We start from the raw sequence: 27,615 nt of genomic DNA, 5'->3' as shown, positions 1-27,615 counted from the left end.
CTCACTTGAAGCATCTCACTGCAAATGCAGTCCAATGGGGCTACCTAAAGGCTTGACTGGGCTGGACATCCACTATGGTGCCTCCACATAGCTGCCAGTTGACTCTGGCTGTCAGCTGAGAGCGCCCCTGGGGCCATCACGTGACCTCTCCACGTGGCATATGCTTCTTACAGCATGGTAGCTGTGCACTGAGAGGAAATGCCACCAGAAGTCAGTGTTCTAAGAAGCAGGAAGTGGAAATGGCCAGGCCAGGTAAGGGCTATGCCAGGGATGGCCGGGCATCCTCTCTGCTGCGTGCGATTGGTTAAGACAGCCCCAGTACCAGCCCAGGGCCAGGTAAGAGGGAATACATTCCACCCCTTCACTGGGTGAGGGACAAAGTCAACTTTCAAAGAACCTACGTGATGAACGATGATGGACAGCAGTGTTGTGGCTGTCTCTGGGAAAACACAATCTACCACCCTAGCCATGGCAACCAGACCAGGCAATCCCTGCAACTGGACCCTTGGGAGAAAGCGTAGAGCTCCTACCAACCGCCCTAGGGGGGGCAAGCCAGGCCCAGGTGCCAGCCAGGCTGGGAGTGCTGTTGTGGTCCAGTGGAAAAGCCTGGCTCTGGGAGCAGGAGGCGCCCCCTAGAGGCCTGACCCCGCCCAACGCTTGCTCACTTGGGCCTCAGATCCTCACCTGAAACGGGGGACCAGACCACACAGTGACCCCTCTGGGGACGTCCGGTGAGTCCGCTGAGTCAATGGACTCATTGCTCATGCAGACACAGCCACCAGCCCGTCACACAGCGGGTCAGCAGTATCTTCCAAGTCACTGATTTGAGTGGATATTGAAGGAGGCCATGAAGTCCTCAACAAAACTGACATCCCAGCCAAAGGCCTGACCTCGAAGCCCAGGGCATGTGTGAGTGGAGGCTCTCCACTTCTGCTGCAGAAAGGGGGAGAAGGGGGAGGTGGGTAAGGGTTGGGGGTTCTGGGGGAGCAGATCCTAGGCTGGGCAGTTCTGGTTAACGTGCAGAGCAGGAGAGCAGTGGGGTTGCATGTGAGGTGTTAATGATTTCCTCAACCGCCGCGGGGGAAGCAGAGGGGCCGGAGCCCAGGCCTCGGCAGATAAGTGGCTTGGCGTGGTGTTAAGTCCTGTATTTAACAGCTTGATTAATGGGCCGGAGGAGAGCGACTCAGCTAATGAAATGTGCAGGTGGCTGCTGGCGGGTCAGGGGCACTCATGCAACAACGGACATGGAGACATCAAACAAGGGCATGCAGGAATGCCCTGCACAGACGGCCCGCTCCAGTGTGAAGACGACAAAGCCAGTCACTGTTTTGTTTTTGTTTTTGTATTTTATTTTTTAAAATTATTTTATTTTATTTTTCCATGAGTTATTGGAATACAGGTGGTATTTGGTTACATGAGTAAGTTCTTTAGTGGCGATTTGTGAAATTTTGGTGCACCCATCATCCGAGCAGTGTACACTGCACGGTATATGTAGTCTTTTATCCCTCGCCCCCTCCCACCCTTCCCCCGCAAGTCCCCAAAGTCCATTGTATCATTCTTATGCCTTTGTGTCCTCATAGCTTAGCTCCCACATATCAGTGAGAACATACCGTGTTTGGTGTTCCATTCTTGAGTTACTTCCCTTAGAATAATAGTCTCCAGTTTCATCCAGGTCATTGCAAATGCTGTTAATTCGTTCCTTTTTATGGCTGAGTAGTATTCTATTGTATATATATGCCACAGCTTCTTTATCCACTTGTTGATTGGTGGCATTTGGGTTGGTTCCACGATTTTGCAATTGTGAATCGTGCTGCTATCAACATGTGTGTGTAAGTATCTTTTTCAAATAATGGCTTCTTTCTTCCGGGTAGATACCTGGTAGTGGGATTGCTGGATCAAATGCTAGATCTACTTTTACTTCTTTGAGGAATCTCCACGCTGTTTTCCATAGCGGCTGTACTAGTTTATTCATTCCGGAAAGTTTTAATGAGCACTTAGGACGGCTGTGCTTCCCAGAAGATGGCTGGAGCAAGGCGTGGTGAGATGGTTCCAAATTTTTAGAAGCTCACAGACTAGTGACCATATCTCAAACTAAAAATGCTAGAAAATAACTGCTTTGTAATTAAAAGTGCTTTTCCAAAAGATGTCAAAGAATTTCAGAGACTTGCACAATCCCAGGTGCAGCGAGGAGAAGCTTCCGACCAGCCCGTCCATGGATTCACTGAAGGCATCTGACGATTGAACTAAGAGCAGAGGGAGCTTCTCCTTATCCCTATCAGGGTGGTGCTGTTCTCAGACTGATCCTCCCAGGCCTCCAGGTCCTGATCTCAGAGCCCCTGGGAGTCTGCACCACTCTCATAGCCTGATTGGTTGCCTGGACTTCAAGACTGTCTTCTGCACTATGGTCGTGTGCTTCCCCCTTTGGCCTTCTGCCACTCTCCCACTTTGGACTCCAGTCTCATCTCAACAAAGAAATAGCCCCTGTTGGCCTCCCCACTGTGGTGCTTCCCTGGGCACAGTGCTGTTCACGTCGTCCCCTGCTCTAAGGTGCCATGTGTCTCCCCGTGACTGTGGGACCTCGTAGTACCACCCTCCATCATTGCCCACACTTCCACCTTCCCACCCACCCTCGCAGCACAACCTGAAGCTTACCCAAACTCTCCTCCTTCTTTACTGCAGGGTATGCCCCACGGGGGTTCCTCACTCTGCTGCCTGCTATCCAGGCTCCTTCAGGATCCCACACCAATTCCACCTCCTTCCACCTCCTTCCTGAATCATGGCTGATGCTCCCAGTAGTGAGGAATCCTGGTTACATAAGGGACAGGAAGAAATGCCAGCAAGGCTCCCAGAACAGTCCCTTGGAGGGGAGGAGGGACTCGGAGCTGAGACGCACCAGGCTCAACCTCTGGGATCCCGCAAGCAAGTGGACTGATTTGGTTCAGGGCTCCAGATGAGGAAGGACCTGCTGCTGAGTTTTGCAGGGGTCTTTTTGAGAGAAGAGGGGAGAACACCCTGCTCTCAGCATTCCAAATGAACTGAGACGGTGACTGTGAGGAGGGCTCCCAGGTCCCAGACATGGCTCAGAGACGCTCTGTGTCTGCACCGTGATGCAGCGTCTCAATGAGAAATGGACTGGCGCTTTCCTTATTGTACAGTCGATTAGGGTAAGTAGGAAGGGGAGAAGCTTGTGCTGGCCACACCGGTGACACTCAGTGGGAACTCTGCAGCCAGACATCAAGGTCCAGGCTCATGGCCTGAGTGTGTTGAGTGACATGAAATACTCTGGATTGGGAGTTGAGGGAGCTTGGGCTCTGTTGCTGCAAGTCATGCCACGGAGGAAATCATGGAAACCAACAGCCCAGGCAGACCTGGGGTCTTATCTTCCCGTCACCCTCCAAGCTCACTGCCCAGTGCTGCTGCACCTCCCCTCCTTTCCCACACACCTGCCTCTGCCAGGGACTGTAGCTGCACCTATTCTATTGCACCAGTGTTCTCTGTGGCCTGAAGTCTGGTCCTGCCCCTCCAGCCTGTGCCCCCCACTGTGACCAAATGATCCTTCCAAATGAATAACTGGTCCTGTCCCCGCCTTCCCCCTCATGCACCTTCCCAGTGCCTCCGGGATGACAGTGAGAACTTCTGATGGCTCTGGGTCCCCTGCAGCCTCCTCTCTGACGGCTTCCCCCTGCCCTGATGCTATCTGAGCCAGGCTGAGTTCCCCACGCTCCTGAAACAGGACCCTGGCTCTTGCGCTGCCTGCTGGGTCCCTGAGCATGCAGGCCAGGCTGGTCAGCACTCGCTCCCCACCCCTCCTCCCTCTAAAGCCAGCTCTTCTCATCCCTCTGATCTCAGGTGGGCTCTTGATTCCTCTAGAAAACCTTCCCTCACCCCTGAGACTGGCTGAGGTGTCTCTGCTCATCCTCTATGGTGCCTGGCACTGCCGGGGTCACAGGATGCACGGCGGGTGTTGCTTATGGAGCTATTTGTTCCCCACTGGATAGCGAGCCTCCCAGGGCAGGGTCTCCTGCCTTGGGATAGAGTCTGCAAGCCGGGCTTGGATGCAGCTCTGGCCATGCATGGTCCAGGTGAGGGTTCCATCCGCACTCCAGGGAATCCCTGTGCTCCCTCCTGTCTGGTTTGCTGATGCACCTTCACCAGTAGTCACAGCCCCTATGCCAGGCACTGGAGCCATGCTCAGAATCACTGGCATGCAGAGTTGGCAAAGGCCTTCCCTGACTTGGGTGAGAGGAGCTGACCTGGAGAGGGCAGATGTGGTGGGAATCATGGACATGACCCACACCCTGTGAGCTCTAGCCTGCCCTCCTGGGTGTCCGCAGAGCCTCTGCTGGTATCACTGCCCACCAGAGAGCTCCTCCAAGGCCACACGCTAAGAGATACGAGAAGATCTCGGCTGGGTTCCCTGTTACTTTGGGACAGGACAGATTGTAAAGCAATGCGTGAAGTTGTTCCTCCTCCGTGAGTGCTTCTGAGTTGCAGTGGAGCAGGGCAAAGGGCGCTGAGTCAGGAGCCGAGAGGGCAGATTCTGCCTGGTCCTGCCCTGTTATGTTATGACCTTTAGCTTTGTCCCCCTGCCTCGGTCTGCAAGTTCAAGGCAGGAAGCAACAGGCTTTTCTGAAACTGAGGACTTTGCTCCTCTCAAGGGCCCAACCCCATGCTTTCCCACAGGCGTTTGCAAAGCCATTGATCTGGTCGTACAGCATGGACATCTGCTGCACCCTGTAAAGCAGCAGCACTTTCCAATCACCCAGACATCACTCTGTAAATCTACACAACCGATGGCTCGGCGAGTTGTGAGGGGACGGCAGCTTTACGAGGTGCCACCTCTGTGACTAATGGGGCCAGGAGGCTGTGCAGGTGGGAACGGGGGGTTGGAGGATGAGAGAACAAACACTGGTGTGAGTGCACACTCACACATCATATACACACATGCACACACACACACATAGATGCATGTACACACACACATATATACACATGTACAATGCATACACACACATGTACCTACACATTCACATGCACACACACATATGCATGCATACATATGCATATACTTACACATATACACATGCACACACATACACATGCTCAATGCACAGACACATATGTACCTACACATTCACAAGCACACACATACATACACACATATGCATATACACACACATATACACACATACACACATACACATACATATGCGTGTACATGCACATACTTATATATATGCATGCATACATATATACACATACACACATGCACAGACACATATACACACATACACGCTCGTGTATACATACACATACACACATACACACTCATGTATACATACACATACACGCCCATGGGATTTCAGGCCTTGCCAGATTATGCCAGGGACATTGAATGCGTTTCCTTTCAGACTTTACTTCCTGGGCTATGTCAAACCAGTGCTAGAACAGACAATTAAAAAGTGGGGAAATGTAATTGGAAATCCAGACATTTACCTTTGCATAGATGACATGCCCACTGTATATTATTTTCTCTATGTTGGAATTTTGTTTTAGGTATTTGGGCGCTAAATAGATACACTTTGAAAAAATCTATTAGACATTGCTCATAATAAGAAAGCAGAGGAAAAGGAGTGGACGTCACTTTTACTGAGCACCTACTATGTGTCAGAACCCCACCCCACCATTGTTTTACATTTGTCATGTCTTTTAATCCTCACAGCTACTCTCTGAAAGAGGCATTGTCTGCCACATCTTCCAAGTGACCAGAATGAGGTTTATAGCATTATGAGGCTTATAGCATTCTGAGAATGAGGTTTATAGCTGGCCAACTTCAGTCTGCTGGGTACCACTGACCCTTTACTGATTCATGCCCTTCATTTCACTGATGGTGACGACCAGAGTCCTTCAGGCCACATGTTGGCTTATTTCTCCATAACCTTAAACTTGACAATTGTGCACCCACTTATTTAATCACAAAATTGAGAAGAATTTATTTTATTCATTTATGGTTTTATCTTATCATTCTTTTATTAACAAACATCTGATGAGTATCTTTAGTGTGGAGCTTCGGGTTGAGGTTTGGGGAAGTCCCTAAGCGGAATCTCCCAGCTTCAATGGTATAAGCTATGAAAATTAAAGAAGTTGAATAGATACCATGAATTGACAGCACCCTCCAATTAAAATTAAATGTTGTCAAGAGAAGGATTTTAAACAGTTAACATTTTCATGATAATTCATATCCTTTGTAAATACTGATTACATTTTGAAGGAATTTGTTAAGCATGTAGCCAAGTTTTGCTGGCAGTTTAATCAACACCTGTTACAACAGTAGGATGTGCTAGACCAAGCACAGACACTGGCATCAGCAAGCAAGTTTGGCTCCAGGCCTGCCGCTGCCATCAGTATGGATTCAGCAAGAGGCAGGGACTCATCCTTTTGCAGACAGCGGACAGCCGTTCTCTTACAGCCTGGTGTTCAGGCAATACGTAGAGGTCACTATCTGCAAGAGACAAGATGCTGGCAAGAATGAGAAGGGCATCAAACAATTCCTCTGGGAACAGAAGGAAAGTAATGAGCTGAAGGACACAACCAGAAGGTGGGGGGCGTGGTTAGGAGGATTTTGAATCCATTCATGCAATGGAGCATGAGGTTGTGGAATAGCAGAGACAGAGGAAGAGTGGGGACAGGCAGACAAGGAAGAAAGACCAATACGAGTTCAACTCCAAATGTGTGTGAGGGGCAAGGAAAAGTCAAGAATGACTCCCAGATCGTGATCTTGGTTGATAAGGTGAAGGAACAGCAGACTCTTTCTTCAAAAGATGGAAAAATGAGGGAAAAGAATATGGTCACAGAAACCAGGGAAGGAGACATGCTCAGAAAGGGAAAAATGAACTACACTGCCAATATCACACCTAGAAGCAAAATTTTAGAAATACCAAAACATGGAAGCAGTGATTCTTCTATTCCTTATCATGTTTGGAGAAATTTCCACTGGAGAACACCTAAAACAATGGATACGGTATAGAAAGAAAACATCTCCTATGCATGGCTGGGCTAGTGGGGAAGTATGGGAAATTGTCTGATCCTGAAACAAGGAAGCATGAATCGGGAGAGGTGGTCCAGCAGCTGAAAACAGCCCTTTGCTGGGGACATCTACCCATCCCTGGTGGCCTAGATCATAGATTTAATAGTCCACTTGCTTAGGGACAGAGCACAAACCTGGGCACCTGAGCCAAGTAGCAAGTCAAATTGGAAAATCTCAAATTAGGCCACAATCCTTAAAATGTGATACTTCAAAAAGTACAACTTGCAGTGGGTTGGGGGGAAAACACGCCCTGCTGAAAGAGATGGTCTGGCTCTAGATTGACCTGAACAAACAAAGGGTATCTCCAAAGAATTCCTAAATCTCATACTCACAGGAGCCTGGGACTGGAATTCATACTACTTGTGTGGGGATGAAGAACTTAAAATTTAGTTGAAATAAAGCCTCAGGTGAGTCAAATCTCCAGGCAAATTTGGAAGAAATAAACTTTAAACTCAGGCTTTAACAGATAAAGTTCTATGGAACATAAGTTAACTATCAAACAGCACAATCCACACAAGGAAATAAGCCACCATGAGCAAGAGTCAGCAGAAACTACAAAACATAGAATGTGATTCAGAAAAACCAAATCAGATGCTAGAATACAAAATAAATCTCTTTTATATGTTTCAAGAAGTAAAAGAAGATTTTGAAAGTATAACGGTAAGGAATTATCAAGGAAATAAGCAGGTACAAAACAGAACCAATAAAAGTACTAAATATGAAAGATATAATGACTAAAATCAGAAACTCAATAGATGAAGTAAACAACAGATTAAATACAACTGAAGAGAGACTCATTAAATTTGAAGGCAGATCTGAAAACACACATAAAGCTAAAGAGAGACTAAGTAGATTAGAAGACAGATCTGAATAATTTAGGTAAAATATAAAATATAAAGGAGATGGAAAACATGAAAGAGATAAAGTGATGGACAGACTGTGAGAGAGGAAATATCTGAAGAGATAATTGAAGAGAATTTTCTATTATTATTGAAAGACTATAATATTCAGATTAAGAAACTAGTGAACACCAAGCAGAATAATAACAATGGTAAACACTCTACAAGCATCATAGCGCCTTGAGGGATACCAAAGATAATAGGAACATCTAAGAATGGAGAGAAAAAACAGGTTACCTAAAGGTGAACAGTTTCATAGACAACATTTCAACAATATAAAAGCCAAAAGATGGTAAAATAATATCTTCAAGATATTGTGAGAAATCATTCTTAATCTAAAATTTTATGCCCAGAATATCTATTCTCCAAGAAATAAAGACTCCTCAGACAAACAAAAATGGAATTTACAGCTGACACACTCTTTTGAAGATGTGCTTTTGACACACCTTTCTAAAAGAGTGGAGGAAGAATAGTTTCAGAAGAAAAATCTGAATTCAAGAAGAAATGATGAGCACAACAGTAATAAGCATGTGGGTAAATCTAAACATTGATTTAAAACCCAGTAATAATAATGTATCATTTGTGGGATAAAATGAAATCAGAATAGCCAGAAACTAAGAAAGCAATGGCGTGTAAACTGAGACGTGATTATCACAGTTAAAGCCTTCTAAAGTCCTTTTGTTTTTAGAAAGGTGGTGATTTTTTTTTAATTAAGTTAAAGTTTGAAAATAAAGGGATGGAAAAGGGCAAATACTCGAAGGAAAGCTGTTACAACTATATTAATATCAGATGAAATACAGCGTAAGGCACAAAGCATTCCTAGAAATAAAGAGGGTCACCGTGCATTGACAAAATGGTCAATTTACCAGGAAAATGTGACAATTTTAAAAGTCTTTTGTAACCTGCTAACATAGCTTCAAAATGTATAAAATCAAAATGGACAAGCAGGTACAAATTTAAATTTGTTGTTCCATTATAATAAATTATAAAAAACCAGTGAGAGAAATGGACAAAACACCGACCTATTGAGTATGTTAACACACCACTCCTAGTAATCAATGCATCAAGAAGATACCACCCAGCAAGCGTATGTCAGATTTAAACAACATAATTTAAAATCTGGGCCCAATAGGCATACGTGAAATACTGCACGCCAAAACTGGAGAATACTCAGTCTTTCAAGAACACGTGGGGCATTTCCAAAAAGTGGCCACCAAGAAATTGACTCAAAAATTGACTTGGCCCAGGCAACATGGTGAAACTCCATCTCTACCAAAAATACAAAATTAGCCAGATGTGGTGGTGCGCCTGTAGTCCCAGCGACTTGGGAGGCTGAGGCAGGAGAATTGCTTGAATCCAGGAGGCGGAGGTTGCAGTGAGTTGAGATCATGTCATTGCACTCCAGCCTGGGCAACAAGAGTGAAACTCCATCTCAAACAAAAACAAAAACAAAAACAAAAAAACCAACCAACCAACCAAACAAACAGAAAACAAGATTTATGGTATTGCACTAAACACAATGAAAAGTACAGGAGAACTGCAAGATATCACTTTTTACTGCAATACTCCATTTACTGGAAAGATGAACTGCTCAGGTAGAGGTAGTTAGGGTCACACTGGTTTTCTGCAAATTCAATACTTGAATTCACCAAGGTCAACAAGAGGTGGCTACAGAATCATTCCAGTAGTGGAGTATGTACTTCAGTTTGTCAGTGTTTGAGTGCATAAATTTTGATAAATTTTAACTTTTTGTAATAGGTTTGTATATATTTTATGGTAGTAAATGATAAAACAGACTAGTATTTACATATATTTTATGCATTCATGACATATGTTTTTCTTCATTTTTTCACTGTTTCTAGGCTACACAGTTCACCTCTGTTTTTTCAAATTGTGGAAAATCCCCCAAAATGTTTCCAATATATTTATTGAAAAAATCTGCATATATGTGGACCCATGCGGTTCAAACCCATGTTGTTCAAGGGTCAGCTGTGTGTCACTGATAGACTGACTCTTTTTATTTTTATTTTTGAGGCATAGTCTCGCTCTGTCACCCAGGCTGAAGTGCAATGGTGTGATCTCGGCTCACTGCAACCTCCACCTCCCAGGTTCAAGTGGTTCTCCTGCGTCAGCCTCCTGAGTAGCTGGGGTTACAGACATATGCTACCACGCCCGGCTATTTTTTTTGTATTTTTAGTAGAGAAAGGGTTTCACCATGTTGGCCAGGCTGGTCTTGAACTCTTGACCTCAGATGATCCATCCGCCTCAGCCTCCCAAAGTGCTGGGATAAGCCACTGCGCCTGGCCCCATCGACCAACTCTTTTTTTTTTTTTTTTTGAGACAGAGTCTCACCCTGTTGCCCAGGCTAGAGAGCAATCACGCGATCTCGGCTCATGGCTCACTGCAACCCCCGCCTTCTGGGTTCAAACGATTCTCCTGCCTCAGCCTCCCAAGTAGGTAGGATAACAGGTGCCCACCACCATGCCCAGCTAATTTTTGTATTTTTAGTAGAGATGAGGTTTCACCATGTTGGCCAGGTTGGTCTCAAACTCCCGACATCGTGATCCACCCGCCTCAGCCTCCCAAATTGCTGGGATTCCAGGCGTGAGCCACCATGCCTGGCCCTAGACCAACTCTTAAACCATCACTTCCATTGATGGACTAGAGGCAACCTTTGGCTCCAGTTTAGACTGGCTGTTCTGGCTGCTTGCAAACTGCTGTTCTTGAATCCTCTCTCACCGTTATCCTGCTTAGAGGGTTCTTCCCTTTGTCACACACTCAATCAACAAATACTTATCAAAATCTCTGAAATGGAAAATTCTCCCACGTTGCCTTCTGCCTTCTTGTTTTTCTATAGCTCACAGGTGGGACTCTGCACAGACTTTAATCTACCCTAGGGCCTGGGAGCCATTTGTCCCACTCCGCTGTTTCCTTTCAGGGCCCCAGGTCGGGAGGCTCAGCAGGCTGCCTTCTGGCATTCCCAGGGGCAGGTGCACCCTCTGCTCTCTAAGAGGAATTACTCACAGGCTCCCACTGCCCAACCTCTCAGAAAACTACCATATCCCATTTCTACCCCAGGCTTGGGGCAAAACAGCTCCAAGGCTTTCTGCTCTCAGCTACAGTTTATAAGCAGGTTCAGTGAAGACACACAGAGTTAATCTCTGCCTGACAGTGAAGTGCATGCCTGCGATAGCCCATGCTGCAATGTCCATTGAAACAAAAGAAAACATTCCCACACTCTATGTGTGGTTATAGACCACATCTTCTGGGTCTGTAGAAGTGAGGTATGTGTTGGCGGTGGGTGGGGTGGGTGGTGGGTGGTGGTGGCCCTAATGAGAGACCACGTATGTCCATAACACAGATTCTTATTCCATTGCATTTTGATTTATTTGCTTGTTGCTTTTCACGTTTTACAAACGTTTTTTGCAAGTTTATTCCTTCTACATTTACGGAGGGCCTGCTAACTCTGGGCTCTAGTGAGTTGAATATGGAAAAACAGGGTTTCTTGTTCTTGAGTTTAAGAAGAGCTCAAGCTCACAGACTGAAAGGCGGGAGGAGATGGATATGGGGCAAAGCAGTCAGTAGTGAGAAATGCTCCCTAGGGGCTGGTGCAAAGGGCTTTGCAAGCCCAAAGTAGGAAATGAGCAGCCTCATATGGGTGTGGTTTGTGTGCCTGCATTGACATAGACTCTGCAGAAGCAGCAACATTGTGTGGGGTCCTGGAGGGTGACTAGCAGTTTTCTGGGTGGCAAATGGGGAGGACCTGCTGCATAAAAGGCAGAACTGAGGCAAAAAATAAAAACCTGATTTCACAACCATTGCATGTTTTAATGATTTCTTCCCAGAGCAGGGTCCAGCAACTACATCATTGTTGATCAAGCTGGGGCCTACAGAAGTACTGTCTAGCTGAATTGTGCCTTTGTGTTCTGGACCAACTAGAAGGCCAACTGATCACCAACAGCGTGGTGTCATGTCAGTCCCATGTTTGCCTTAGTATTCACGGTCAGGGGGAGTCCTTATTTAATTGCCCGAGGTGAAAGAGGAAGAACAAAAGCCGACTACAAATAAGCCATGCATTTATACCAGGTGAAAACCAGAGGTGTCCGTGGCTCAACAAGGAAATAGTCATGAGAGAAACAGCCTTTCCCAAAGCACCATGGGTGTGCAGAGCTTACAGGAACAGGCAGCAAGTCACTTAGTGCCACATTCTCTTTGCAAGATACAGATGGATCTCAGCAAAATCATATGATCCTTTGCATTCAATTGATGCTGTCAACATGGGCTCATGGTTTCCATTGTATCTGTTCCTATTATGTATATTTCTTTTCATTTTGCTGCAAACGAGTTATTGTAAAAGGCCAACACTTTGGTTTATATTTATGCATATTCAAATGACATTAAAATATAATAAAAGTAACGTAAACATACGTAAAGTAATGTAAAATATAATAAAATAATGTAAGACAATGCTGGGTGTCCATAAAAATGGTTTTTCCTTCAATGGATGCATATATTCTTCAAGTTTGAGAAACGCTGATTATTGTATTTTCTTTTTAAAAATAATTACATCTATACACCGTAACACTAACATTCCATAACATTTTGCCTTTTCCTTATTTTTTCAATGTTTAAAACTCTGCTTTTCATTATCAAAAAAGGCAGGCTAGTCTATCCTCAGATCCACACTGTAAAATAAATAACATGACATTCCACTAAATTAGCCTTCATAAAATGTTGCAGTAAGTTTTTAAAAAGATGATGAAAAATGTGAAAACATCAATGACTTTTTATTAGAGAAATTTCCTTCACCTCTGAAAAAGACTGGAATTAATTTACGTAGCCCTGAAAATAGAAACGGAGGGCTGAACTGGCCACGTTCTTTTTCAAACAGCAATACTAAGCCTCTCAAAGGTGCATTTTTCTCGTAGTTCTCATGCTGACAAAAGTAACCTCGAAGATCCATCCCATCCGTTTGCATTTGGACACATCACTCAGCTGTCAGGTGAATTGCTTGTGTGGGGTGTGTTTGAACACCAGCTTGCCCTGGGTCTTGAGCAGCCTCCACTTAGAAGTCATCCCAACTTTTCAAAAGCAGATTGCCTCCCTTTGAAATTCCCTTATAGGAGAAATTCCACCTCTGCTTTTTATTATACTGTTGCATTAACTCTTATATTAGGATAAAAAGAAACACATTCTCTTCTTCAAACAATAGAAAAAGGAAATGTCACTCTCTCCAGTCTTTTCTTTTTTGAGGAATTCTAATCCTTTTATATCCTCAAAGGCATTTTCATTCTTTGGGGAAGATTTGAAGGCCAATTCTTGTTAGCCCCTTGGAAATAGTGTTAAGAGTCTTCCTTTCCATGCCTTAAAAACCACCCATGTCCTTTCATTTTTATCTTAATAAAGACACAGACGCCATTTAAGAAGCTTGAGATCCACGTGGACTGGGGCCAATGCTGTTGAGGTGGTTCTGTGCAGAGTCATCTGGAAGGAGAGACTCTGTGGCCCACGGGGACCTGCTTCACCAATGCTGCAATAGTCTAACCTAGAACTACAAGATCTTTGGCTACCATGATTCCTCCTTCACTGCCAGTGAGCACTGGGTGGTATTGTGAGCATGTGGGGAAGACAGTGAAAATGCATCATTCTGTATTGGCTGGGGGTAAAAAGTTCTTACTAAGTCAATCCTGATGTTCTTGGAGTGAGGGCTGAAGCCTTCAGCATGGGGTCTTGATTATTGTTCCAAGAATAAGCAATAACTTTTTGAATTAGAAAACATAGTTTTGAATAGGAAGCTCAGAGTATGACTGAAAAGAACAGCGAGTGATTTAATATTATTCTTTTTCTTTTTTTCTTTTTTTTTGAGACGGAGTCTCACTCTGTCGCCCAGGCTGGAGTGCAGTGGCCAGATCTCAGCTCACTGCAAGCTCCGCCTCCCAGGTTCAAGCCATTCTCCTGCCTCAGCCTCCCGAGTAGCTGGGACTACAGGCGCCCACCACCTCACCCGGCTAGTTTTTTGTATTTTTTAGTAGAGACGGGGTTTCACCATATTAGCCAGGATGGTCTCGATCTCCTGACCTCGTGATCCACCCGTCTCGGCCTCCCAAAGTGCTGGGATTACAGGCTTGAGCCACCACGCCCGGCCAATATTATTCTTAAGTTACTGTTTTACTGGCAATAACACACTCTTTACTTGATTTTCAGGAGTGGCTTTCTATATATTTTATATCTTCTAACCATGCTTTGCATTTCCATTGTAGTTTCTAGAAATATTTGTATTGAACATCCAGAGTGCAAGCTAATTATCAATGTATTCTTTTACCTAAGTATATTATTTATCATAACATATGTAAAATATCATAACTTATTTTCGATAAATTCATTTAGCATCATTATAACAAGGAGCATCAGCGTTCTAGGTCCATTCTCAGATCAGCTCCAGGGTGGGATTCCTGCACCTGATTGAAATGTATTTGATGAAAGTTGTATTGTTGCATCAACTGACCTGTGGAAATTTACCAGCCAATAACTTTCATGTGATTCATAGATTACAAACCCATTTATCAGCTTTATTACAATCCCACGAGTCAGCTAGACTTCATTATTATATTGGCCTACTTTGCACATCATAAAGCATAAAAGAGATGATATGGATATAATCTGCAAAATATAACAGTTCCATACAACAGCAGCAACAAAACATTTTGTCTTTTTATTTATCTCCACCTTCCCATTCTGCCCTTTTTTATTATTCAGTGAACAGTGGAGAGCATCTGCCCAACCAACTTGTTATGACTTGTCTCCTCTCTCACTTATGCTAATTATAACAAGGATGGGACTGGCACCAGACAAGTTATTCCTTGGCAAATCAGCCATATATTATAGTCAGGTTTTTGTTAGAGCAGTACCTAGGTTAGGTCTAATTTATAAGACAGTATATAAACAACATAACTTTAGGAACTGAAAATACAATATCTGAAATGAAAATTTCACTGGATGGGCTTAATAGCAGACTTGCATTGGCAGAATAAAGATTGGTGAACTTGAGGCTAGATAAATAGAAGAGATTCAATCTCAGGAGTAAAGGAAAAACTAGCAATTAACAGAGTTCAGTGACCTGTGGCATAATAAATCTATTAATAATCACTTCTAACATCATTCTTTTCTATTGACCACACTTAAATTCCCTTCTTTCCTTCCTTCCTTCCTTTTCTCTCTCTCTCTTGTTTTTTTTTTTTTTTTTTTTTTTTTTTTTTTTTTTTTTTTGAGACGGAGTCTTGCTGTTGTCACCCAGGCTGGAGTACAGTGGCATGATCTTGGCTCACTGCAAGCTCCACCTCCCAGGTTCCAGTAATTCTCCTGCCTTAGCCTCCCGAGTAGCTGATATTACAAGTGCCTGCCACCATGCCCAGCTAATTTTCATATTTTTAGTAGAGATGGGGTTTCACCATATTGGCCAGGCTGTTCTCAAACTCCTGGCCTCAAGTGATCCACCTGCCTTAGTCTCTCAAAGTGCTGGGATTACAGGCGTGAGCCACCGCGCCCGGCCTTTCCTCTTTTTCCTACCTGCATGAGACCTTCATAATAAGGACTGGATTCCAGCTGCTCCTTGTAGCCTCAATACCAAGCTTAGTACATATATTAAACACTAGACAAATACATAGGAAATAAACTCATGGGTATTGTTTGCAGAATCACTTATAAGTGTAAAGCAATCCAAATTCCCCAATATAGGAAAATGGTTAAGTAGATCATATACATCTAGATGATGCAACAGATACAGACATTGAAAATTTTATTTTTGAATAATATTTAATGACATGAGAAAATTTTCCTGATATGGTAATACATAAAAATAGAAAAATATATAACTTTTTTATTACTTGTTTTGAGATAGGGTCTCACTCTGTCACCAAGGCTAGAGTGCACTGGCATGAACATGGTTCACTGCAGCCTCAAACTCCTCGGCCCAAGAAATCCTCCTGCCTTAGCTTCCCAAGTAGCTGGGACCACAGGCATATGCTACTATGCTGGGCTAATTAAAAAAAAATTTTTTTTTGTAGATATGGGGTCTCACTACGTTGCCCAGGCTGGTCTTGAAGTCCTGGCCTCAAGTGATCCCAAAGTGCTGGGATTACAGGTGGATATGCAACTTTGTATACAACATGGTCTTGCTTTTCTTTACAAATTGTGTCCTTTCATTCATTCATTCACTCAACAAATGTTTATTGATGCACATTATTGCCAAGTTTCACTGTTGAAGATTCTAGGGGTGTGTGTGTGTGTGTGTATGTGTGTACACAATACAAATCTCTGTCCTCATAGAGTTTATATTATAGACAGGGTAGATAAACAGAAAACAAAATAAGTAAGTTCCATATTTTATTAGGTGACATATACTGTGGGTAAAAACAAGAAGTGTCACGTTTTTCCAAGGGGTCCTTTCCATAGGATTATGAGGAGGACCATGCAGTCATTGGGCAAAAGCTTGAAGAGTGTGAGAAGCAGGCATTTCAGAAAGAATAGGAGGCGAAGGGCTCTGAGCCCAGAGTGATGCTGGGGGGTTTGGGACCAGGAAGAAGGCCCATGTGGCTGCACCAAAGGGAATGAGTCCAGGAGTGGCAGGCGATGACCTCAGAGGGTCCTGGGGAACCAGCAGTCAGCACCTGGAAGGTCGTTGGAATGACCTTGGTTTTTACTTTTGCGTCAGGTGGTTTTTAACAGAGAAGTGACATGATCAGACTCAAGTTTTGAAAGAATCACCCGGGTTGTGCTGAGAAAAGACTGGGGCCAAAGCTGTACACTGTGAGTGAGAGTGTGTGTGGGTGTGCATGTGTGTGTGTGGGTGTGCGTGTGTGTGTGTGAGTGTGCATGTGTGTGAGTGTGCATGTGTGAGTGCGCGTGTGTGAGAGTGTGCGTGTGTGTGAGTGTGTGTGTGTGTATATGGGAGGAGTGTGAGAGTGTGTGTGTGTGCACATATGAGTGTGGGGGATGGGTGTGTATGTGGGTGTGAATGTGTGTGTATGTGTGTGTGGGTGTGCGTGTGTGTGAGTGTGCATGTGTGTGTGCGTGTGTGTGAGTGTGCATGTGTGAGTGTGCGTGTGTGCGTGTGTGTGTGTGTGAGTGTGTATATGGGAGGAGTGTGAGAGTGTGTGTGTGCACATATGAGTGTGAGGGGATGGGTGTGTATGTGTATGTGGGTGTGAATGTGTGTGTGTGTGTGTGTGTGTGTGCACCTGCCGACCACCATGTGACTCTGGGTAAGGCGTGAGGCGGCTTCATAGAGGAGGCCTCCATCTCCTCAACTGTGAAGTGACTGTTGTCGTTATAGGGTTATTCTGAGCACAGCGTGGGGAAAGGATTTGAGAAACCCTCTACCACCAGTTACAAAACAGTGTAAGTGTTTGAGGGGTCTCAGAGTATTAGTAACGTATGTGGTTGAAGGGACACTACATTGATACTTCTTGAAATACTATGAATTTTTCAGTTTTTTTTTTTTTTTTGACATGAAGACCAAGTTGTAGGAGAGAGGGCAGCGGGGATGTGGATGGAAAATCAAAGAGACCTTATTTCAGGATCCAAACCACCCTCAAATATAGGTAATGATTCAGAGAACTTGTTGGAATCTACACTTTATTCTGCATTATAGCATTTCTTGTGCTTCCTCAACAGGCTGCAGGCTGTATGTGGATAGGAATTGGGTGTTCCTCGGTATTGTATATAGTAGGCACCCAATGTATTGTTTTTTTCATAGCTGTAATCTTGTTGCCAAGGGGAACAGAATAAGGGAAAAGTCTAACCACCCCTTATATGGTTTTGACAGTTTGTTTATTTCACACTGTTTCTTAGTCTACAGCAAATTGTATTTATTATCATTCCATTGTATTAAGAATGGTAAATTATTCTTCCTCCTTTCCCTCTTTCCCTAATCAAACACTTAAGTCTATAAACATCTTCATGAAGTTCCTTCTGTGAGTTTTAACTGGAGATTAAGCCTGCAGAAGGGGATTAGAATGACCTCAGTAAGTCTTTCAGTGGAAGGTTGATTCAAACTCAGAACTTTCATTCTGTCTGCCTCCCGTCATTGTGGGTCATCGTTAATAAAATAAGAAACCTGTGCCCTAGTTAAATGTGAATGCCTCAGTGTAACAGCGAACCCCCTGCTGCTGGACAGCCCTAAACTATTTCAGCCTGTGTGTCCCTTGATTTTATGGGAGGCTCTGTGAGATACAGTCCTGCTGATGGCCAAACCACAATGACAGTCTCTCCAACAAGGTAGGCGTTGGATTTATGGTCAGAACAGTGCTCTTGGGGGTCATTAAAGTGGCAAGGTATCAGTTTTGGCTCCTCGTTTTCAAGTCAGTATAAATTATGGATGATCCCACCGATCATTTTGAGCAAGCCCACTTATTTGATTATGATTTCTAAGGGCAGGTGGACCCAAACGCCACAGAGTGGCCATATCAGGGGGATAGCGTTCCCTCTGACTACCCTTCTGCAGTGGATCAGGCGGTCCTGGCCTGCAAACTTTGTCAGCATATCTTTTCTGAAAATCCAGTTGCATGCTCAGATCTGAGTGCCCAAGTCTTGCCGCTAGAGAGTAGTGCTGAAGAGGACAGCTCCCGCGGGTCCCTCAGCAGATGGCAGTCAACACCATCAGAAGCTTGGCGCTGTCTCCCTCACAGGGTGCAGAGGGTGAGCAGCCAGCATCTGGGAGAGGAAGAGCATGCTCAGTACCAGCTCTGTTTCCCAGGAGCTGAGATGCTGGCCCCGACCTTCCCCTGTGAAACTGGTTCTCTAAAATCAACACTCTCTGCCTGGCACCTGCTTACATCACCTTACTCGGTGACATCCTCATCTCAGGCTCTGGTCCCAGATCATGCACAGATGAATGTAAAAAATGACTGCAAGTGTCAGACGAATGACATCTGAAATACAAGCAGTGAGTGCATCAGTATTTCAGGATTGATCATGGTGCAGATACTGGTTCCTAAATGCCAGCCAAAGTCATGTAAATGAAAGGAAATGTGGAAACGTAGCCATTTCAACAATGGAAAACAATTTAAAGTTTATTTCAAAATAATATCCCATGAATTGGTGTACCAATAACTTGTATAAAATGAAAGCACAAATCAACATATTTTATAAATTATTAAGAAATAATTATGTCATTAATTTGAAGGCTATGAAAATATCTAGTATTTATCTTTGCCTTTTATTTATTTATTTATTTTTCTTTTCTTTTTCTTTTTTTTTTTTGAGATGGAGTCTCGCTCTATCGCCCAGGCTGGAGTGCAGTGGCCGGATCTCAGCTCACTGCAAGCTCCGCCTCCCGGGTTTACGCCATTCTCCTGCCTCAGCCTCCTGAGTAGCTGGGACTACAGGCGCCCGCCACCTCGCCCGGCTAGTTTTTTGTATTTTTTAGTAGAGACGGGGTTTCACGCTGTTAGCCAGGATGGTCTCAATCTCCTGACCTCGTGATCCACCCGTCTCGGCCTCCCAAAGTGCTGGGATTACAGGCTTGAGCCACCGCGCCCGGCCTACCTTTGCCTTTTACATTGGCTTTAGAAATTGAGATATAAGAAGTCTTTATAATAAGAACACAAGATTAACAGTATTTTTTCAGGGTAAATGGTCTTAAGGTTTTCTTCTTGGCATTTTCATTAGTCTTAATGCCCAAATCTTCTAATATAAATTATACTCATCCACCCAAAATGTGCTAAGACATCATTGAAAACTTTGAGCTGTGTAATTACAAGAGAAATTATTTGGCAATTATTATATGGAGTCACTTAGAGTCATAATCAATTCATTAAATGACTTTGATTTAAAAAGGAGAGAGAAGGAAAAAAGAAAGCAAAGATTCAGAGGTTTGAGGGATCTCTTAAGAGCAATGAGACAAGAACTTACTTTAAGAAAAGCAACAATGTACATGAGTTAATTGGCTCTTAAGGTTGGTGAATAGAGAATAGTAGCTAGAGAAGCATGGAAGAATGTTTGGATAAGTTGAGGGAGTTTGTAATATAAGTCGTTATTTTCTTTCTTTTTTTCTTAGAGACAGGGTCTCGCTTTGTTGCCCCAGAATGGAGTGCAGTGGCATGATCATAGCTCAGTGCTGCCTTGAGCTCCTGAACTCAATGGAGCCTCCTGCCTCAGTCTCCCAAAGTGCTGGAATTACAGGCACGTGTCACAACTCCTTTTTAATCTTTTATTTCTATTTTTTTGTAGAGATGGATTCTTGCTATGTTGCCCAGGCTGGTCTCAAACTCCTGGGCTCAAGCAATCTACCCTCCTCAGTCTCCCAAAGTGCTGGGATTACAGCCGTGAGCCACTGCACCCAGCCAAGTCATTCCATGTTCTAAGTTCCCAGCTGCCTGTACCTAACGATTTTGTGAATAAATGGTTTTCAGAACAACAAAAATGGGAAGCGATATCTCTTCCTAGCTAGATATTAGCTGATCATTGTTTGTGGTCAGTGTGCATGGAGATTAAATTAGTGCTTTAAATCCTTGGTGCCAGTGTTGCTCAAAGGGGGGTTCAGTTGACTTCTTAAGGCACCATGGAAATCCATTTAAATGAAGCCATTTATCTTTGCTGTTTGGTTAAATCTTATTCCATTTCTCCTCCAAATCCCTTCATCATGCAGATCTGACCACCCACCTCCCCTGGATAAAACGGGATTAAAGAAACTTTGAAGAAACGAGATTCGGCTGCAGAACAGCAGCTGTCAGACCCTCTGTCCTCTCTTGAGTGCTCTGAGCGGTTCGTGGACCCCACATCCCTGGCAGCAGATGGTGGAGAGAAATCAGTGAGGTTTTTGGGGGGCACAATTCTGCCTCGGTGCATTTACTCCTCTTCTTCATTTTCCTTTTCCTTTCCTCTCTTGCCCTCACTTCCATAAACTCACAGTACAATATTTTTTCTTTACATTTGTATAGTTCTTTAATATTTGAAACATAATTTCACTGGTACTTTTTGATTTGCACATCCTCATAGCAGTCCTATGATAGATAATAAAACTTTATTTTACGGAAGTTGAAAAGATTGAGAAATTCAAGTTCTCATTACATTCCCAAGTCATGGTATACTTTTGGGGTTTTTGTTTGCTTGTTTTTTGAGACAGTCTCACTCTGTCACCCAGGCTGCAGCGCAGTGGTGCAATCATAGCTCACTGCAACCTTGACCTCCCTGGCTCGAGGGATCCTCCCGCTTCAGCCTCCCAAGTAACTGGGACTACAGGTGCTCGCGGCTATGCCCGGCTAATTCAAAAAAAAATTTGCAGAAATGGGGGTCTCACTGTGTTGCCCAGGCTTGTCTCAAACTCCTGGACTCACTTCAGCCTCCCAAAGTGCTGGGATTACAGGTGAGAGCCATTGCAAACAGCCTAACAGGGCATACTTTTAAATAAACTTCTGTCTGACTAGAAGTTAGTTTTACCTTCACTGTGCAGGGGACATACGCTCAGGGGCTTAGCATTTTTCTATTTCGGGGGATTTTCCTATTTTCCTGTATATTTGTGTGATATAGTGCTTGCCTACTTGACTGGGGCAGGGAGGACACACAGAGAGGGACGGATGCATGTCATGCATGTTTCTCCAACACATGCATCTGCGACTGGACCAGGTGAGGGGTGAGACAGTGGCTTTCAAGGTCAAGGGTTTCACCATTTGGCCAGGCTGGCCTCGAACTCCTGACCTCAAGTGATCCACTTGCCTCGGTATCCCACAGTGCTTGGATTACAGACGTGAGCCACCACGCCTGGCAGCCTGTGCTATTTCTGAGCTGGTTTTGATTGGTTGATTTTTCTTTCTTTTTTTTTTTTTTTTTGAGACGGAGTCTTGCTCTTTCGCCCGGGCTGGAGTGCAGTGGCCGGATCTCAGCTCACTGCAAGCTCCGCCTCCCGGGTTTTTACACCATTCTCCTGCCTCAGCCTCCGAGTAGCTGGGACTACAGGCGCCTGCCACCTCGCCCGCTAGTTTTTTGTATTTTTAGTAGAGACGGGGTTTCACCGTGTTAGCCAGGATGGTCTCGATCTCCTGACCTCGTGATCCGCCCGTCTCGGCCTCCCAAAGTGCTGGGATTACAGGCTTGAGCCACCGCGCCCGGCCTGATTTTTCTCCTTATTATGGGTCATGTTTTCCTACTTCTTTACCTGCTTGGTCATTTTTGATTGGATGCCACACATTGTACATTTTACCTTGTGTATTTCTGTAAATGTTTTTTTTTTTTTATGACATACAGGTAATTTATTTGGAAGCAGATCGCTCCATTTGGATCTGATGTTTGAGCTTTTGTAGGCAGGACCAGATCAATGTTTAGCTGGAGGCTAATTTTACCCCACTTTGGAGACATACCCTTTCTGAGGACTCCCTCTGATTCCCCATGAACTTTGACTTTTTTTCCCCCACTTTGGCTGCTGGTAATAGGAACTGTTTCTGGCTCTGTAGGAGCACCACATATTTTTGTCGTTGTTGCTGTTGTTCTCCAAACTTTTCAGATCATAGTTTCTCTAAACCTGCCCTCTCATGCATATGCTGATTAGTGAAAGACTTAATCCATTCATGCCTGAGGTTGCAATTTTTTGAATTTTTGCAATCAGATCTTGGTGATGACCTTGAAGAGTAGGATATAAATAACTCCCACATGTTTAGCATTCCAATAATGGAACACTAGGCAAAAATAGGTTTTAAGGGGGACCCAGTGCAGATCCCCAGGGCATGTGTGCTCGCTCTCTTTCAAAGCTTTCTCCTCCACAGAACCTGCCCCACACAGGCTAACACCTTGGCCTTCTCAGGCTCTCAGCCCCATCTCCTCAATTCAGAGAGACAATTCAGAGAGACCACTGGGCTCCTCCTGGGCTTCCTTCCCTGCAGCACAGCCTGCAAATTCTCTCCAGGCCATAACCTAAGGCAATTATGTGGCTTAATTCATTGATTTCCCATCTCTCAGGGGTCCCTATCCTTTGTTGCCTGATGTTAAATGCTTTGAAAGCCATTTTTTTCCCACATATTTTGTCTGATATTTTATTTCATGCAAGAGAACAAATAAAGTCCCTCTTACTTCACCTTGGCTGGAAGCAGAAATCTGTCTTATTGTTTAATTTCTATGGATTTGACCTTAAATTATTTGCTACCCAAAATCCCAAGAACCCTTGGGATTACAGATAACAACTTGAAGAAAGTTCTGAAAAACAAGCATCTCGAAATTATCCATGGAATCAAGTTTAGAAAGTGATAATATCACAGTGATTAGGATATGTTTATTGTGATCAAGATAAATCACATTTTATAGTAAATAAAACAACATATAAAAACATGGCTATAAAATTAGTTTGGGGGCAAAGAAAATTGGAAACATGTCTTACTAAAATATTAGAATTTGAACTAGTTAGGAAGAATAAAGTATAAATCAACATGTACTCCATGTTTATAAATAATTACTTTCTGCTGGGCTATTAATATTTATAAAAATTAATTTGTTAGCAATTGAATCAAAATGGGTGACATAAAGACCTCACATCTTAAAAATGTTTGCATGAATTGCTTAATTACAATATTCTAGCAGAATGATGGTATGATTGAGGTATAAATCAATAATTAAGATGATGATGAAATGGTGCAGCTGCTATGTGGCTTCTCAAAAAATTAAACACAGAATTACCAGATGGTCCAGCAACCCCACTTCTTGGTGTATACCCAAAGGAACAGAAAGCAGGGACTCAAAGGGGCATTTGTACATCCTTGTTGGCAGCAGCATTCTTCATAATCGCCAAAAGGGGGAGGCAGCCTGAGTGTTCCCTGACAGATGACTGGACAAGCAACACGTGGTTTGTCCGCACCCTGGAATAGCATCAGCCTTAAGGGAAGGATTCCCTTTAATTAAGGACAGTTCTGCTCTGCAATAACCACTGTACTGTTTTGTTAATTTAAGTTTTTTTGTCATTGTAAAGCTGAAACCCTACAACTTATCCCTATGAAATGCTCTACTTTGTGCTTAAAAGAATAAAGCAACAACTGCCCAGGGTTGTGTGTGCTCAAGGCTCAGGAGCAACACCCATCGCAGGGAGAGAATGCTCAGGGGTTGCAGCTGATTCAGGCTCCATTTGAATCCCTAATGGGAAGGTGCTGCCAAGAAAAAGCTCACGGCACCAGCAGAAGTGTGAAGTCCGGAAGGGCAGGAGAGCGACAGCTCAGTGCGCTTAGTGTCCGTTCCTCTGGCCTCACACAGAGCCTGTGCTGAGTTCCAGGTCCTCACTGTGAAAAATGAGCTGCCCACAGGGGCGTCGGAGGGGAGTGAGTATGAAAGCCTCACTGGGCAGGGGAGGTTGCAGCCATGTGGAATGTTCTGCCTGGAAACCTGAGGGTGTCGGGGGATGAGGCAGGGGCTCTGTTTAAATAGCAGAGGGGTCACAGCAACAAACGGGCTCTCAACAGAAAATTATTTTTAAATCACAAAATAAACAGAGAGGGAGGAGATCTCAGAGTAAAAATCCCTTCCACTCTCCCCCTCAGTATAACTCCCAGGGGACTGGGGGAGCAGGTACTGGGGATAATAGCAGGTCCTGTCTCAGGATGAATTCCAAATCCAGAAATGTCCCATTCCTGTGAAGCGTTCAGTGGGCAGAAAGCTGGGGTTGACACAAAGACAGCTGGGCATGGTTGCTGCCCTAAAGGTGCTCCTGTTCAGCGGAAGAACTCAGACACCTTGAAGCAGAGTTAGCAACAGGTGGGAAGGACTCAGGGAGAGAAGGACAGGGCGCTGTGATGTTCTGAGGAGGACGAGCCTCTGGTGGGGGCGCGTTGTGGGCTGGGGTGAAAGATGGTTTTGTGGGTGCTGGCAAAGACCTGGCTGGAAAGACAGGAGTTGGGGGCTTGATGGGAAGGTAGAGATGGGATGAGGATTGTGGGGGCAGGAAAGATAGACTAGGACCCCCGTTAGACCACAGAGGGCTTGAGGGATGAGATGTGCACCCTGTGGGAATTCGGGTGGCCTGGCCCCAGCCTCGGCCTTGATGAGAAAGCTGATGTGGGAGCCACACACCTCCCCTGAAAGAGGCGCCTCTCACAGGGTCTTCACAGGCATGGAGGCCCAAGACCTGTCCGTCAAGGGGACAGTGCCACTACCTGTACACCAGGCAGATCCGTGGGGTGGGAGAGTGTGTCATGGCGGCCCCGTCTCCGGCTGGCTTTTGGGCACTGTTGGCTTGTGCAGGACCCTTGGGGCACACACAATGGCCAGGGAGGACTAGAGGGTCTGAAAAGAGGGTCCGGAAAGCTGACCCCGTCAGCTCAGGAGATGAAACTTCCCTCCAGGGAGTTCGCCCCTCCGGGACCACACTGCTCCTCCTGTCTCCTGGGGATGGGAGGGACCCCAGCCAGAAGGGTTGGCCACTTCTGCCACTTCTCCTGGCCCTTCTCACACCCTGGGCAGTCCGTACCTGGCCCCATCCTCCCCGCCAGTGCAGGAAACCTGGGAGAACAGCTCTGTCTTGGACACAGAGACCACTCTCTGCAGGCGGTGGGTCAGTCCTGTGGCCACTATAAGAAAATGGCCACAGCCTGGGTTGCCAACACAGAAACGCATTGCCCTGCAGTTCTGGAGGCTGCAAGTCCAAGATCAAGCTATGTGCAGGGTGAGTCCTTCTGAGGCCATGAGGGAGAATCTGTTCAGGCCTCCCAAGCATCTGGGGCTCGTTGAGGTCTTTGGCTACTTCATCATCCTGTGGTTCCCACCTGCATGTTTCTCCATGGGGCCATCTTCTCACACGGACACCAGGCACATGGGGCCAGGGTCCACCGTCCTCCAGTGTGACCTCATCTCAACCAATGACATCTGCAAAGCCCTATTTCCAAATAAAGCCACATCCTGAGATACTGGGGTTAGGACTTTGACATATGAACTTGGTGGGGGACACAATTCAACACATGACAGGTGGTGTTTCTGGCCTGGGAACAAGTTACTGAAGCCTTTTCATCTTTCATGTTCTCCTGCCATGGAAAGCTGTATCCACACCCTTCCTTCACCTTTGCTGCCCGGTCCACTGCTCCCATTCCGAGGGAGCCGCCTGGCTCTCCCTGCGAAGCAGGTAGGGACACAGGCTGCAGGTAGCAGGCCAGGGCAGCCATGAGAGGCATTCGGTTGTTCCTGTCCTTCCCCCTCTGCCATCGATCCGGCATCAGCACCTCTTTCCCTCTGCGGAAACCAGGCTGTTTTGTGATGTTTTTGCCTGAAGTTATCCTCCTAGCATGTAATCTCTTTATAGGAAGGCCAGCAAGCAGGAGATTTTCACATGCTTTTTAAAATAGACTCATTTGCTTCATGATTTCCACAAGCTTCCTACTATCTCCTGAGAAAGTGAATATGGTGAATGACCTCGCACCTCATTCCAGGGGGGAGACTCATGCTCCTGTCACCTGCGTGCACATAGTACTTGTCACTCAACCCCTGCTGGCCGAGGCCCTGCCTCCAAGTCCGCTATTTCCTCCAGTAACATAGGCCCCATCACTTCATTAACGCTCGTTACAGAATAAGAGGAATTTCACCTCTGACCTTCAGCTCCACCCACCATGTCTATCTTGCCAAATTCTAACTTCAGTTGCAGAAACTGCTAACCAAAGGGGGTCCCCACCCCAGACTCCTTTACAGTTATGAATACTTCAAAAGATCATAAATGTTTTCAGAAGAAATCACAGCCAATCAAGAAGCCATCTGCAGAGCCCTTGGGTTAAATGCTTCACACGCAAATGCCCAGGACAGCCATGCGCCCTCCAAACTCTGTCCTGAATGTGGCGGCCTGGCCAGATGTTGCAGGGGTTCCCTGCTGTATTGGTCCTTTTTTCACACTGCTGCTAAAGATATATCCAAGACTGGGAAGAAAAAGAGGTTAACTGGACTTCAGAGTTCCACATGGCTGGGGAGGCCTCAGAATCACGGTGGGAGGCGAAAGGCACTTCTTACATGGCAGCAGCAAGAGAAAATGAGGAAGAGGCAAAAGCAGAAACCCCTGATAAACCCATCAGATCTCGTGAGACTTACTCACTATCATGAGAATAGCACAGGAAAGACCAGTCCCCATGATTCAATTACCTCCCCCTGGGTCCCTCCCACCACACATGGGAATTCTAGGAGGTACAATTCAAGTTGAGATTTTGATGGGGATACAGCCAAACCATATCACCTGCCTTCCCGAGGCCTTGCCTCTGTGTCATGGATCTCTCATGCCTGGGCCCCTTGGAGTCTGTTTCCACACGGTGTGGACTGCACACACTCAGGTGGCTCTCAAGAAATCAAGCGTCACCCTGTTTCCTCAAGACAATTTGACCACTCAATAACCAAATCGGCCACAGCCCACAAAAGGCCTGCAGGGACCTCCGCCATGGTCTCCTCTGGCCACCAGCGTCTGGAAAGCAGACATTGGATTCTCCATCTCAAGGTGCTGCATCTCCAGTAGGAGCTGGAAAGTCATGAGTTCCTGTTCCAGGGCTCAACAGAAGAGCAGGGAGAGTGACCTGAGAGCGCAAAAGAGGACCAGGGCACATCCTGGAAGACTTCCTGGAGGAGGCAATCTGTGAGAAGAATTCCAATGCACAGAAAAATATGGGAAGAGATTTGAACAAACACGAGCCAAAT

General features: G+C 45.2%; 1 long non-coding RNA gene across 1 annotated transcript in view; it reads left to right on the top strand.

Moving 5' to 3' along the window:
- Positions 1 to 21,089, top strand: part of LOC117095288 — a 43,404-nt gene extending 22,315 nt beyond the window's left edge. The window contains exons 2-5 of the long non-coding RNA XR_004441898.1: positions 13,393 to 13,578; positions 16,697 to 16,791; positions 17,318 to 17,382; positions 20,633 to 21,089. This is a non-coding gene — a long non-coding RNA (uncharacterized LOC117095288). The remainder of the gene's footprint in view (positions 1 to 13,392; positions 13,579 to 16,696; positions 16,792 to 17,317; positions 17,383 to 20,632) is intronic.
- Positions 21,090 to 27,615: the final 6,526 nt, after the last annotated feature.

Source organism: Trachypithecus francoisi, unplaced genomic scaffold, assembly GCF_009764315.1.
Source record: "Trachypithecus francoisi isolate TF-2019V2 unplaced genomic scaffold, Tfra_2.0 Lachesis_group13, whole genome shotgun sequence".
Classification (NCBI taxonomy): Eukaryota; Metazoa; Chordata; class Mammalia; order Primates; family Cercopithecidae; genus Trachypithecus; species Trachypithecus francoisi.
The sequence above is the reverse complement of the archived record's forward strand: the minus strand, read 5'-3'. Positions and strand labels throughout refer to the sequence as shown.